The 16,858-nt window shown below is 38.5% G+C and overlaps 1 protein-coding gene across 2 annotated transcripts in view; it reads right to left on the reverse strand.

Annotated features, from left to right (window-relative positions):
• The window catches only part of ZDHHC15 (zDHHC palmitoyltransferase 15), a 174,296-nt gene that overhangs the window by 121,047 nt on the left and 36,391 nt on the right, over window positions 1-16,858 (reverse strand). The gene's annotated exons all lie outside the window — the stretch shown is intronic.

Below are 16,858 nucleotides of genomic sequence, written 5' to 3' on the forward strand. Positions count from 1 at the left end.
CCACATGTGACCTCTTCCCTGGGAGAGGGACAGCAGAGAAGGGGGGAAGGGAGACTCCGGATAGGGCAAGATATGACAAAATAACGATGTATAAATTACCAAGGGCATATGAGGAAGGGGGGAATGGGGAGGGAGGGGGGGAAAAAGAGGACCTGATGCAAGGGGCTTAAGTGGAGAGCAAATGCCTTGAGAATGATTGGGGCAGGGAATGTATGGATGTGCTTTATACAATTGATGTATGTATATTTATGGATTATGGTAAGAGTTGTTTGAGTCCCTAATAAAATGTAAAAGAAGAAAAGAGAAAAAAATGATTAGGGCAAAGACTGTACAGATGTGCTTTATACAACTGATGTATGTATATGTATGAACTGTGAAAAGAATTGTATCAGCCCCAATAAATTGTTAAAATTAAAAAAAATAATAAATAAATAAATAAAATAAAGTGGCTGGCTTACAAACTTTCATGGGTGAGGGAATATGTTTATAGGATTATGGTGTAGATGTTCACATTACTGCAATTGTTAGGCATAGAATATTTTTGGTTTGCTCACTTATGGCAGGGGTGTCCATCTCAATTAAAATGCAGGCCATTTGGTGTAACAGGCAAGATTCACGCGGGTCACATCTCATTTACAAATTTTGTTAAATTTATATTTTGAAGTGAGGATTCAGGGATATGGATAGGATAATTAAAACACTATATAATTGCTTTTATTTAAACATTTATTTTATTTAATGTATTTATAAAATTATTCTTTTTTACTTGAAACTTGCAAGCACTTTCCTCCTACTAGTTTTCCAGTATCTGGATTCAAAGACTGAGAACAGACAATCTTCATTAAGGCAGATAAATGTTTATCAGTTAATCTTGATCTGTATGCCGTTTTATTTAATTTCATGGATGAAAATAGTTGCTCACACAATGGCTTCCCTCTAAAAATGTTAACTAGCACTGCCGCCAGGTATGATTCATGACAGCACAACCCAGAGTGTTCTTTTTAACCTTTTCGCTATTGGGATCTGTTTACATTACATGACACTGAGAGTGGCAGACATATCGCTTCCAAACATCGGCAGAACTGAGTCAGCGCATTTACACACATCCTCAGGCCTCTCAGAAAGGCACTGAGCCACGTGTACACTAGTCTTCAGTAGTCAAAGGGTTGACAAGGGAGTTGTGTGTGCAGTATTGCCTCGATCTCCCCTATGCGCTATTTTCTTCATAACAAATTTTTTTCTATTTTCATTTTATTTCAGAGCATCACGGACCACAAAAAATTACCTCGGGGGCCAATGCGGCCCATGGGCCACCAGTTTGACACCCCTGATTTATAGGATTTTATGTTTAAATGAGGCTGGCAGCTGGAATAAGTAGTATGCTGGTCCCCAACTACCAAGGGGAGAGAGCAAGAGAGACAGACTGTCCTCCAGAGAGCCATATATATCTCAGTCTCATCTTGAAGGGAGGTCATTGACTGCAACCTGATTGACACGCTCCACTCCACCACCCATATCTTCTTACAAGTGCCATGTTGGCACAAAAACCTAATTATCACAGGTTGCAATTTTTCTAGTGGAACAGATGGGCTTAGAAAAGTGTTATGTGAAATAGAAGATATAAATATCTGTATATATATATATATATATATATATATCTTGCCTCACTATTTTCTTATCAAAATCTGAATCTATATCTTTATCTCATCCTTTTCATTATTGGTGACATGCTACAAACTGTTTACAACTAAAATAAAGAAAATAACTTAGTTTAAACAACAAACAAACACAGAAGAACTGAGCAACATAATCAACAACTTGACCTCATAGGCATATACAACCCCCAACAAGAGCATGATATATGTTCCTTCACTAGTACACATGGATAATTCCCTGGAATAGCCCATCTGTTAGTCCAAAATGCAAGCCTCGATAGATTTTAAAACATTGGAATTTTCAAAGAATCTCCTAGATTTATAAACTATCAAATCAGAGATCAACAATAGGAAGAAATGGGGACAACCCCCTACTAAAAAAATACTGGCAAACAGAATAAGTAAAATAGTACATTTTAAAAATTCTTGAACCAAGTGAGAATGAAAACACAACATAACGAAATCTTTGGGATATAACAAAAGCAGTGGTAGAGGACAATTTGTAGTAAACAATTGATTTGTAGCACAAATAAAAGGATATAAAAGAAAGAACAAAAACCAACACCTTAACTTAATAATTCCAACAATGAGATAAAGGGCAGCAAGTCTACAGTCTAAAAGAGAAAACAAATAATAAAGATTAGAACACAAACAAATAAACAGAAAGACTCAACAATACTAGAAGTGGGCCCTTTGGAAGTATTACTGAAAATTACAACCTCTGCCAAATCTGATTTTTTTAAGTAATATGAATAATAATGTGAATAAAAATTATAGATGATATGGGGGACCTCACACAAGCATCAGCTGAAATAATAAGGATTCTAATGAATACAATGAACAACTATACTATAACAAATTTGAAAACGTAGAAGAAGTAGACATGAACATACCCATGAAAACAAATTTTGAGAGATTTCAATTTTTTTTCAACAAACATTCAGCGACAAGCTGACATTAATTTGCTGGAACGTTTCCAGAGTGTGGAAGAGGAGGACATACGCTCAAGTGGTTGTCATGAAGCAAGCATAACCCTGGTCCCAAACCAGGCTGACTTCTCTACAACAAGAACATTAGGGAGTCGTCTACCTCATGAATATGGACACAGGATTCCCAACCAAAAAGGAGCCCATCCATTCCAGCAGCATGCCAAAAATATGCCATGACTCAGTGAGCGTTATACCAAGTATATAAAGATGTTTAAACGGTAAAAAGTGAAGGTAATCCAAAAATAAACAAAGGGACACAATCCTGTGATCATATCAATCAATACATTAAAAGGACCTGAAAAAGCCTACAGCTATTTCTGGTAAAAATGCTCATTAAAAAAGAATAAAAGGGAAATTCTTCAACATAATTAAGGCATATATATAAAACCAGTGGCCAACATTAAAGAAGAAAGACAAAGTATCCCCTTTGTAAATGGTATCAAAATAAGGCGTCTTTTTATCACTCCTATTCAATATTATTGGTACAAGTCCTAGTCAGACAAATAAAACAAACACGGGAAATAAAAGGCTTACAATTTAGTAAAACTACCACTATTCATAGATGATATACTCTATACATAGAAAATCCCAGAGTCCCAGCATGAAAAATTAAAGGAACAAAATGAACAATTCAGCAAAATGTTAGGGTCAGTACAGATAGCAACTGGAAACACAGGGAATCCAGGACAGAAGACTCCTCCAGGACCAGTGGTGAGAGTGGAGATGCCTGGAAGGTGGAGGGAATGTGGGATAGAAAGGGGGAACTGATTACAATAATCTACGTATAGCCTCCTCCCTGGGGGATGGACAGCAGAGAAGGCATGGGGGAGAAGTCGGACAGTATAACATATAACAAAATGACAATAATGTATGAATTATGAAGGGTTCATGAGGTAGGGGGAGTGGGAAGGGAGGGGGGAAGGCGAGCAGCTGATATTAAGGGCTCAAGTGGAAGGCAAATGTTTTGAGAATGATGATGGCAACAAATGTACATATGCGCTTGACACAATGGATGGATTGTGATAAGAATTGTACGAGCCCCCAATAAAATGATTTTTAAAAATGTTAGGGTCAGAACAAAATACAAAAATATTTAGATGCTTTTTCATCTAACAAAGAGAACTCTGAAAAGGAAATCAAGAAAGAAATATAAATTACAATATCTACCCCAAAAATGAAATATGTAGGAATAAATCTAATCACAGATGCAAAGGATCTGTCGAAAGAAAACTGCAGAACACTATTATAAGAAATCAAGATACCAAAAATTAAAAAAAGAAACCAAGATACCAATAAAAATGAAAAAATATACTCATGTTTATGGATAGGAAGACTGAACATTGTTAAAATGAGATTGCAGCCCAAAGCAAGTTACAGATAAATGCAATCAGCTAAAGATTAAATCATCCTTTTCAGGGATTAGAAAAATAACCAATTTTTGATGTATGTATATGTATGGATTGTGATGAGTTGTATGAGTCCTTAATAAAATGTTAATAAAAAAAAGAAAAAGAACCAATTTTATGTAGAAAGGAACGTCGGCTAAGCAAATAACAAATAAAGGAAAAGGTAGGGGGAGGAGTATGAGGTCTCACACCTCCCAATCTAATATTTATTTTTGGCAATGACATATTGGACAACAGACTAATCTCTGAAATTTATCGTAAACTTGAACACTTCAACAACAAAAAAAGACAAATTATCACAAAGCCACAGTAGTGAAAATTATCTTGATATTGGTAAAACAAGAGACACTTAACATCAGTGGATCAAAATTGAGAATCCATCTATGGACAGCTGATCTTTGACAAATGGCTAAATTCTTTATATGGGAAAGAGATAGTCTCTCTTAAAAATGGTACTGGCCAAACTGGATACCCATTGGCAGAAAATGAAACAGGATCTATCCCCACATCCTATACAAAAGAAAGTCAATATGGGCAAAGTTCTAGATATAAGAGTAAAAAGACCATGAAAAATAAGAAGAAACATGAGCCTTAATGCATGGCATATATACACTATCAAACAAATTAAAACCACATAAACAGTAGAGAACACAATAGAACTTACCAGCATTAAAAGATTTAACCAAAAGCTAGATATATTAATCCCTCATTAATAGTAAACTTTAAAAAAAACTTTAAACTTAAAAAATATGAAAAAAAATTGCCAATGACATATTAGACAACAGACTTATCTCTGAAATGTATAGTACACTTTAACACTTCAGGATGAAAAAAACCCAAATAATCACATTATAAAATGCACAGAGGAGATGAACAGAGAATTCAATAAAGGAGCCATGCAGGTGACTAAGAACACACACCAAGGTATTCGCAAGCATGACTTACTAGAGAAACGCACGTCAAAACAATGAGCTATTCTCGCAACAAAGCACTCAGAGCAACAAAGAAGGAGAAAGTAAAAATGGCGACAATGATGTGGAGAGACTCACAAACTGCAGGTCGGATTGCAAAATGGCACAACTACTGTATGGCACTTACTTTAAACGTTTGAAAGGAAATGCCACATGAACAAGCAAGCCCAATACTAGGTATAAGATTCTGAAGAAATAGCATTATTCACAATAGCAGAAAGAGAAATAAGCTAAATTCCCATCAATGGATGGATAGATAAACTATGGTATATGCACACAATTAAATGCTACACAATACCCAGGAGCTGAGAGTTTGTGTGATGCGGAGGCTGGGAGATTCCAGGCCATGAAGCAGCTGGAGGGGCACCCTGGCCACCTTGGAGAGGATGGCAGAGGAAGTAGGCTTGTCTCGTCCCTCCTACACATTCCCAGTTCCTGCAGCAGTTTTTCCTACTGAAGCTGCCATGTATCAACCCTCTGTGCTTTTGAATCCACAAGCTCTCCAGCCCTCCATGGCAGGCAATCAACTCTTCATGAATTACACAGCAAACAACCCAGCTCCCCAGATTCACACCTAATAGTCTTGGCTACTTCCCTACAGCTGCTAATCTTAATGTAACTGACGGTCAGAATGCAGGGCCTGGTCTACATACAGGAGTTTACAACATCCTTAACTTCTTCCAAGGTTACCATTATGCAACAGAGGATAGACTTGTACACGGAAGTAACAAGACCAAGACTTCACCCAAAGAATGAGTTTATATTTATGGCCCCAGCAGTTAGACCAGCCTCAGAAAATAAGTGTTTGAAAGACATATGGTAATCCTGATAATATCAGACACGAAATACGTCTAGCGACTTCAGGGGAAGTTTGTCTACACTCAGGCTGCAATAGCTTCAGCAAAAACGATGAGACGAAGGGAGACGTTGGACAATGTAAGGCATGAAAAAATAATAATTTATAAATGATCAAAGGTTGGGGAGGGAAGGTGGGGAAAATGAGGAGTTGATACCAAGGGCTAAAGTAGAAAGAAAATGTTTTGAAAATGATGATGACAAAAAATACCCAGAAAATGATGATGATGATGATGATGACAACGAGGATACAAATGTGCTTGACACAATGGATGGATGTATGGATTGTGATAAGAGTTGTTCGAGCCCCCAGTAAAATGACTTTTTAAAAAAATGATTGGATGAGGGACCCTGTGCCCTATCTTTTGGTGGAGTGAAACAGTTGAACCAATGAAACCAAATCCTTTAGGAAGCAGCATGCAGCATACGTGGCTCCTTGCTGATTGCAAAATAGGTATTTAAAATATGAATTTGAAATGAGATGATTCCCATGACTTCCCGTTAAAGAGACAATAATAGATGCTTCCTAAGCTTACGGTATTTGAAGGGAAAGGAACAAAAGAAACCTCAACTCACGTCTACCCTCTTTACAATGAACTGTTACGGAAGCTTTATTTTTTTTTTTGACATACCCCTACTCCTTCTCTACATCTCTGTCTTCTGCACAATCATACCTCTGACTAAATAAGTATTCAACACAAGTTTTGGGTTTTTTAAATGAAAAATTTAGATTTTATTTCTAATTTTTTATATCATTTTAATATTACTCAATTTATCCACAAGTTTTTTTTAATAGGTCGTGGCGTGATCTGGGTGTACGGGGGAGCCCGCGAGGCGCCTCCATAAGCCCCGAGAGGCGAGGCGGCAACGGCGAGAATGCGCGCGCCACCCTCCCTTTCCCCGGCCCCGCCCCCCCTTGGTATGTAAATAAATCATCTGGGAAGGTGGTACTCACTTCATTCCACCTCTCATGCAGGGTAGGGGTTATTCTCATGACCATTCTCGAGGTAAAAAATGCAATGGGATGCTGAGAGATTTTCCCAAGGCTGAGCCTCCAATTTGTGGTTCTCCCCATTTAAAAACATCATTTTATTGAAGGATCTTAGAGCTCTTATGATATTCCACACATGAGTTATATTAAGCATATTTGTACACATGTTGTCATCTTCATTTCCAAAACATTTTCTACTTGAGCTCTTGGTATAAGCTCCTCTTTCCCCCCTCTCTCCCCCTTAAATCACACGTTATGAGAAGACATGAAATAAAACTTTAAATCCTCAGTCTCTTGACAAACAAGTTGCAGGGTATCACATGGCTAAAAATTAGTTGAAACTATTTTTTATATAAACACTGTAGGATAAATTAGAAGAAATTGTGTCCTCTATTTAAAAAAGCATACAGGACATCCGCTCCTTAGATGACAGCACTGAAGAAACAGTTTGGGGAGAGTGACCTGTCTGGCCTGCCGAAATGGGGGAAAATCACAGACCTCTGACTCGGAGGGGGTGCACTTGGCACCCCATCTGAACTGGTTGGAGATTACTCACAAGGGGGCCAAACTGGATGTCTAAAAGCGTAACTGGTGACGGGGTGGGGCTGACCACAGGAACAGCAATGGGAATGTCAGGATGCTCGCCTGTCGGACACGAATGCTGAAGACTAAAAGGGAGTATGAGTTGTTAGGCAAGTGGGACCCGGGATATGCAGCTCTGGAAGAGAGGGGGACTGGACTGATGGTTTTGAACATGGCCTTCTCTCCATCTAACAGAGGGAGATTCATCGGCTCTTTGTCAGGATCCCTGTTAGTCTTGTGACTATCTGTATGTTGTTGGGGATTTGGGGTGTTTATCTATACAAGACACGCAGGAGAGGCAATCTTACAGAGACAGCGACTAGTCTGATGGTTCCTGGGGGTTGGGAGGTGAAGGTGAGCAGGGAGCTCACAATAGTGGGTACAGGGGAATAGTAAGTGTTCTAAAATGGATGGTGAGGAGGGTGTAGCTTTTCTATACATGTTCGATCAATTGGGTTGTACCTGAAAGGAATTACTGCAAGGTGAACGAAGGGTAAACACGGTAATGGGGCATGAGGGGGGAAAAGAAAAAGAAGAAAGAAGAAAAAATTTATATATATGTATAATCTGAAATTGTGTGTGTGCTTGTTTATATATGCATTTATATGTGTGTGTGTATTTATATGTAAATACAATAAGGAAGCAGATGGACGTAGGGCCTATACTTAAATCTTACTTCAGTACAAGAACGGTTTGTTCTAATAATGCGGCATTGTATGATACTCACCTTCCTGACACGATCACTGAAGACAAAATGAGTGCATAAATAAATAAGGTGAAGAAAGCTGATGGTGCTCAGCTATTAAAAATATAAAACATCTGTGGTCCTAGAAAGCTTGTGGTTAAACAAGCGGCCATCCATCAGGAAAACAACAAAGCCCACATGGAAGAAGCACACCACTCTCATCATGCGGTGTCAACGAGAAGAGGTATCAGAAGTTCAAAAACAAGCAATCAAATCAACAGGAAGGGGAGGGGATGTAGTGGAGGCCTAAAACCCATCTGTAAGATAATTGGATAGTCCCTCTCAGAAGGGCCACATGGAGCATCCAGGGTGTGGTATAGCACTGATGAATCACATAACTATCCTCTAGTTCTTTAATATTTCCTCCTCTTACTATTATGGTTTTTATTTGTATTACCCCATTAATCATGTTCTATTTGTTCAGGTTCATTTTTATATTAAGATATTTCTGAACATAAAATTCAAGATAGATAACCCTTCAGAAACAGTAACAAGAGTAGTAGTTACCTTGAGGGTACAGGTAGAGATGGGGTGAGGAGGGGGAATAGGGAGCTGATAGCACTGATGACTGTATAACCCTACTTGATGGGATCGAATAACAGAATTATATGTGAGTGGATATATAAGATATGGCCATAAAACACCCAAAACTATTATCCTGGGGATAAGGTAGGAGAGGGAGGGGATTAAGGGGATCTGATATCAAAGAGTTCAAGAAAGAAAATGTTTTGAAACTGATTGTGATAGCAATTGTATAACACTGCTTGATGTGAATGTTGTATCTGTAATAGCTCCCAATAAAATTATTTAAAATTTTTTGTAAATTAACAAGCATACAGGGTTAAAAGTTGGATATATTTGTTAGCAGTTTAAGAATTACCTAGGGGCCAAAGGTAAAACCAAAAAGAAGCAACTACATGCAGTTAGTCATTGCTAGTTATTGAACTGTAACTGAATATTGTGATTTCATATGTACTATTTTTTCCTTATTGGGACTTTTTAAAAATCATTTTATTGGGGGCTCGTACAACTCTTATCACAATCCATGCATGCATCCATTCTGTCAAGCACATTTGTACATTTGTTGCCATCATCATTCTCAAAACATTTGCTCTCCACTTAAGCCCTTGGTATCAGCTCCTCATTTTTTCCCTCTCCCTCATGAACCCTTGATAATTTATCAATTATTATTTTGTCATGTTTTACACTGTCCAACATCTCCCTCTCTTCACCCACTTTTCTGTTGTCCATCCCCCAGGAAGGAGGTTATATGTAGATACTTATAATCAGTTCCCCCTTTCTACCCCACCTTCCCTCTTCCCTCTGGTATCACCACTCTCACCACGGGTCCTGAAGGAATCACCTGTCCTGGATTCCCTGTGTTTCTGGTTCCTGACTGTACCAGTGTACATCCTCTGGTCTAGCCAGATTTGTAAGGTAGAATTGGGATCATGATAGTGGGGGCGGGGGAAGCATTGAAGAATTAGAGGAAAGAAAGCTGATGGTGCCCGGCTATCAAAAGATATAACGTCTGGGGTCTTAAAGGCCTGAAGGTAAACAAGTGATTATCTAGCTCAGAAGCAGCAAAGCCTACATGGAAGAAGCACACCAGCCTGTGTGACCACGAGGTGCTGAAGGGATCAGGTATCAGGCATCAAAGAACAAAATATCATATCATTGTAAATGAGGGGGAGTTCAGATTGGGGACCCAAAGCCCATCTGTAGGTAATGGGATATCCCCTTACAGAAGAGTCTTGGGGAGGAGATGAGCAAGTCAGGGTTCAGTGTAGCAACAATGAAACAAATGTACTATTTTATATTGTACCTTTTCCATTATTGCTGGTTACACCTTAATGAGAAAAACTGCATAATTTTTAATGTCACAAAAAATGAGACTATTCTAGAAGGCAATATACTGAGATAAATGGTTGTATGTATTTAAAGATCCTTAAGCTTTTTTCTCTGTTGCCTTAACTGACAATGAAAACTTAAACACATTAGCTTTATAGTCAGCATGTTAGACTTAGAGGAAACACTGATGTATATTGTAAGTACTGATATTGTCAGTGTTCAGCACTGTGTTTAGCTCTGTTTATGCTAAAAAAAGTGCAATATTAGACACTAGCTAGCTAGTACTACTGCCTCATGTAATCCCAAGAGTAAAATGAGATTTGATTTAGTATACTTTTAAAAAATTACTTCATTGTTCTTTGCTTGGATGTAATCTGATGCAGTTTCCTATGGCTGTTATTTTAATTTAGTTAGCATTACTTTTGATTAACACTTTAAGTAGAGAGTCAAATATTTCCCTCTTCAGCTGACTTGCAAAAACCCATTTTATGTGAAAACTGGCACGTAAGATCAGAAAGATACGTGATGCACTAAAGTGCTATCTACCCAAAGCTTTGATAGGCAGTAATACTTCCCACAATATTACTGAGTTTTTGTAGAATTGCTAGATTTGATAATAAAACTGAACTGTTTTGTCTCAAAAAAAAAAAAAAGGAAAGGTGCTTCAAGTGCTTTTTGCTCTCAGCAAGCAACATTGTATCTGCTGCAAAACACTGTTTGTTAATGAGTCTTCCTGAAATCCTCATTCATCCAGTTTGTTATTTGTACCTGACACATACCTTTCCTTATTTTAAATCAGGATGTATACCCTTGTTTTGTTTGTATGTTTGTCTATTCTTCATTAGATCAAGGATTCCACAGAGCAGAGGTTCTCAATCTGTGGGTCGCGACTCCTTTGGGGGTGTCAAATGACCCTTTCACAGGGGTCGCCCAATTCATCACAGTAGCAAAATTACAGTTATGACGTAGCAATGAAAATAATTTTATGGTTGGGGGGGGGTTACCACACCATAAGGAACTGTATTAAAGGGTCACGCATTAGGAAGGTTAAGAACCACCGCTACTGAGGAATCCTAATCAAAAGCAGGGAACTGCAGAATGGGATTTCAAATTCTCAAGGATTGCACACTTTCTGGAGTCACAGAGTTGGGATGAATCCCAGAAATGATTGGTCTGGTATAATCTTCCAACCTTAAACCAAAAATATCCCTAAAATCATCTTAAAGCAAGCAACAGTTTAATTAACTAGTAAAATGTCTGCCTTAAGCTTTATGAGGGGGTATCCCCCAAAACGGAATTCCCCCCCCAAAGCTATGTATTTAAAAAAATTTTTGTGTGTGATTACCATGTCTATGTTTTTTTCATTTATTTATATTAAAAGATCATCTTATTGGGGGCTCTTAGGACTCTTGTAACAGTCCATACATCAATTGTATCAAGCATACTTGTACATACGTTGTTATCATTCTTTTCTAGACATTTACTTTCCATTGAGCCCTTGGTGTCAGCTCCTTTTTTCCCCCTTCCTCCACTGTCCCCCCACCCTTGTGATGCTTGATAGATAATAAATTATTATCATTTTCATGTCTTACACTGACCGCTGTCTCCCTTCCCCCATGGTTTCTGCTGTCTTTCCCCTTGGAGGGATGTGTGTTTGTGTGTGTGTGTGTGTGGGGGGGTTATGTGTTGATCATTGTCATCGGTTCCCTTCCCTCCCTTATCTCCCTGCCTTCCCCCTACCCTTCTGCTATCGCTATTCCCATTCCTGTTCCTGGATTCCATGTGTCATGAGTTCCTATTATATTTGAAAATTTTTACAAACAGCCTTATTGCCTTCAGTGAACTCTCCATTACACTTAGTACATTTGTCGAATCTCCAATTCCATTCTTGAAAACATTTTTCAAACTCATCTGTTTGAATGGCTGACAGCACCTCCCTTGTTTTTTTCTTCTTCACCTCTTCTCCTTCATCAAATTGCTGTCCTATCATGTCCCTCTTCATTTGTGGAAACATGGAGTGAGGTCGGGTGAATCTGCTGCCTAGAGCAAGAGAGGCATGCTGTTTTTTGCCAAACACTCAAACACTGGCACACTGAGATAGCTGCGTGAGCAGATACACTGTCATGGTACCAAAATCTGCTTCCCGTCTGCCACAAATCAGGTCTTTTGTGTTGCCCACTGTTATGCAACCTTTTCAGAACCTCTAAATAGAAAGCTTGATTAACAATCTGACCTGGTGAAACAAAACTCAAAATGCACTACAAGTCGACATTTTCATCCGTTTGGCAAGTTGGTGGACATCCAGAATGAGTTTTGTCATCAACTGACATTTCATCTTTTTGAAATGAGAAAACCACTCATACACTTCAGTTTTTCCCATAGCGATGTCCTTATGTGTTCACAATCACAACAGTTTCTGCGGCATTTTTCCCAAGCAGGGAGCAAAATTTCACAGCTGCACACTATTCTCTTAAATCGGCCATCACAAAAAAATGAGGTTCAAGCGAAAGTGCTTTCACAAAAAAAAAGTCCACTATGACCAGAGAGAACCTTCCCAGATAACGCCACTGAGTGCACTAACTCCAAGCGAGTTGCCTGATCCTTGCCTAGTGGGGAAAATGCATAATGTGAAAGCTCCAATCTGCCCAGCACAATTCCAGTCTTGTGGGGGTACCACCTCATATGCTCTTTTAAGAACTGCCTATATGGGATCAAAGTGACATAGCAACTTGAAGGATTAGATAGGAACATCAGGTGCAGTGAGTTCATGTTATTGGGGGAGGTGAGAATATTTCTAAGACTCAAAGAATACAAATTAATGTCCCTGAATTGTACATATTTGAGAAAATTGAGGTGTGGAGTCATATATAACTTCTTCTAGCTCCCAAGGCTGATTGCTACTAGGCAGAGGTCAGACTCGCCTGCAACCTCCATCCTTTTTTATACTATTCTGACTCCACCCGTCTCACCCATGCCACTCTATTTCTATAACTGGGTTCGATAATTCATTGCAATGGCTAGACAATGCACACATAACATGCATAGTTATGTGGTTTATTAGGAAATTAACAGGTTGCAATTCATCTGAGAAATGCTCAGAACAGAGTTGTTTAGTCAGAACAATTTCTTCTATGCTGTTTCTACCTTTCTCTGGCCTTCAGTCTCTTGGCTTGGACTCTGTCCTGATCAGGCAATATTAAATAGCTCTTTTAGGCTGTCAATAAATGCCCAAAAGGCATGTCACTCTGCCACAAGCCTCAGATTCAGATCCATGGGTCAGCAAAGCCAGCCTCCCCCAATTAAGTACCTGGAGGCACTCTACTCCACAAGCCAGACTCCAAACACTCAGCTTTACATGTGCTATGGGCTGAGAAATCTACTACTCTGTTTCATGCTCTGGCTCCTGGTTCTGTTGGTGCTCCTCTGCCACTCCTGTATCACAGCTGTCTCCCTGATCAAGAGGGTTCAATGTGGCGGGATCTAAGTTTCCAAAGGATGCACTTTACTCTTAGTTCTTCTCTTCTGTTGACACTGAGACCCCCTCCCCCACTTTCTGTATCTATGATAGCTCATTTTATACCTAACAGAATGGTACTCACAATTAACCTGTTAACAATCACTGATAGCTGAAGCTTATAATCCAATAACTATCTTCCCTCACCTTCTTACCTAGACCCATCATGAAAATGAAGGTCACTTGGTGGGAGTAACAGAAGCTATGATTGGAAGAACCATATTAAATAATTCACTGCATTGCAATGTCATAACATTTTAATTGGTATATGTTTTGCTCCCAAAACATAGTCTCAAAAAATAACAAAATTACAAAATGCAAAAAAGTAATATAAATTAATAACTTATTTGAGGTGATTTGACTCATAAATTGAAAGTTATATAACCACACATTTTGTTTCAAGAAACATACCTAGGGATGCATTTTTTAGATTGTAATATCATCACGTTCTCAATTAGAGTTTCCATCTTAAGGCAGCACTGCAGGGGGTATCTGGAAATGTGCTGTGGCAATTTGGGCCATTGCAATAAATAAAGTCCATGTGATAAGGAGCCCCACTAGTGCAATGGATTGAGCACTGGGATGCTAACTGCAAGGTCAGTGATTCAAACTACCAGCTACTCCTAAGGAGAAAGATAAGACTAGCTACTCCTTAGAAATTTACAATCTTAGAAACCTTAAAGAGTAAGTTTACTTTATCCTATAGGGTGGCTATGACTCGGGTTCATCTCAATGGCATTGGATAATGGGCATTTAATGGACTGGAGTTCAAGATGCCAAGTATTTTCAAAATCACCTCGTATGCATGTGAAAGTTGGACATTAAATAAGGAAGACCAAAAATAAATCTATGTATTTGAATTATGGTGCTGGCCAAGAATATTAAAAATACCATGGACTGCCAAAAGAACAAACAAATCGGTTGTGAATGAAGTACAGCCAAATGCTTTTTAGAAGAAAGGATGGTGACACTTTGTCTCAAGTATTTTGGACATGTTATTAGGAGAGACCAGTCCTTGGAAAAGGAAATCATGCTTGATAAAGTAGAAGGGCAGTGGAAAAGAGGAAGACCTCTCTACAAGGTGGACTGACACAATGGCTGCAATGATGGGCTCAAACATATGAACAACTGTGAGGATGGTGAAGGACTGAGTGGTGTTTTGTTTTGTGGTACATAGGATCCTTAAGAGTCAGAATCCACTCAACAGCACCTAACAACAAGAAGGATGGCAAAGCTGCCATTTTGACAAGATATAAATGGAAGAGCACAGGATTCTTCAGGAAGCGTTAGAGGAAAATATCACCTACAGGAACGTACAGCCCTAATTTAGGATATGTTGAGAAACTATAGCATCACATTTGAATATTTTTGTTTAATAAAGATTTCATTGATTTTGTAGCAATACTTTTTACTGACCTTAGTGTGCATTAGGTCTAATTGGCTTACAGGCTTTTACAAGCCTTTTATTTCCTTATTGACTAGTTGTCCTATCCGTTACTGAGAGTTGTATATTGAATGGTACTATAATTACAAATGTATTTATTTCTTTTCAATTCTGTTGATGTTCATAATATTCATAATATTTTGTGCTCTTTTTAGGTGTAAATGTGTTCATAATTGTTATATATTGTATATATTCTTGATTAATTAACTCTTGTCAATATATAATATCCTTTATGTTTTCGAACAATTTTGTACTTAGTCTATTTTGTCTGATATAGCTCCCCTAGTTATATGGCATTACTTGGTGTGAAAATGACTTGGGGGCCACCTCTATTGACAAGGCAGAAGGAGAATCCATCTCCTCATATGCCCAAGGCTGTCTGCCACAAGGCAGAAATCTGACAACCTTCCACCCTCAATCTTTCTTTACCTCTTCTGACACCAATTGTTCTCCCACAACACTCTACTTTTCCTGCTGGTTTCTATAATTCATCGCAACAGTCATACAGAACTCACAGACAATACTCACAACTATAGGGGTTTCGTAGAGAAGTTGGGAGGCCTGGAGGCATAGTGGGTCATATATTGGGCTGCTAACCATGAGGTTAGCCATGTGAAAGATGAGGCTTTTTTTCTCCCATAAAGAATTAGTTTCTGAAGCCCACAAGGATAATTCTACCCTGTCCTATAGGGTCGCCATGCGTCAGAAGTTTGGCTTTTGGTTATTAGGGAAGGTAACAATTTATCACAAGTCAGGATCAATAAGCAGTCATGAGTCTACAGCAATACTCGTCCTCAACCAGCAGCCAAGTTTATTTCTCTGGTCTGCAGCCATTTAGCCAGATGGTCCCTTGGTCTCTGGTCTCCATGGGCAAGGAAGCCCTCCCACTACTTTACCTTGCAGTCTCATAGTCTTGGCACTACTCTTCTCTGCCGCATGGTCTCTTTGCCACAACCTCTGTTCTAGATGTGGCAGGGCTTCTGCTGCCTCCATCACTTCAAGCGGGGAGGAATGTCAAATGTATTCTACTAATGGCTCTTCCATGGTAGTCCTGGAATTCTCTTTGTTCCTACTTCTGAGATGGGTAATGAGTGGCAACGAAAACTGACCAATTCCGTCTATTAGTGTTACACATGCCCTGTTGGCAAAGTCTCGCCCAGTCTTCAAAGGGGAGTTACAGAAACATGGATAGAAGGATCGTATTAAAATATTTCATTACCTTACATTTGGCTACTATCTGCATTGAATATCCTTTTCCTTTATTTCCTTTATAACCTAGTTGTTTGTTTGATTCAGTGTCTTTTATAGACAGCATTCAGCTGCATGGTGTTTTTAAGTCCATTCTGCCTATTTTTTCCATTTGTTTGAAGGGTTTAATCTATTTAGTGTAATTATTCATAAGGTAGGATTCATATGTGCCACTTTGCTATTTGTTTACTTTCTCTTAGACCCCTGTTTATTCTCCGATTCCTAAATTATTTCATTCATTTGTATTTAATTGTCTTCTTCAAGTAAACCATTTGGGTTTCCTGAAGGGAGCTACTTAAACCACTATATTTACTTGGTTTGTTTGTATCTATTGTAGAACCTAACCTGGTTCTGCAGTATGTGATTATAGACATGATCACATATTATTTAATAAACCCCCTCCAAATGCTACATAAAACCATTACATTGAAATAATTCTGCTTAAAAACAATTTATTTAATTATTGATTGTCCCCCTCTGAAATGATTTCCAGAGTCTTGCCAGATCCTAAAATAACAGTTTCTTATTTTTAAGAAACTATTCTTCAAAATCACAAATAATTGAAGTGCTGAGTCGGATTCAGTATCCAAGGAGGTTCTTGTATCTA

Source organism: Tenrec ecaudatus, chromosome X (assembly GCF_050624435.1).
Source record: "Tenrec ecaudatus isolate mTenEca1 chromosome X, mTenEca1.hap1, whole genome shotgun sequence".
NCBI lineage: Eukaryota > Metazoa > Chordata > Mammalia > Afrosoricida > Tenrecidae > Tenrec > Tenrec ecaudatus.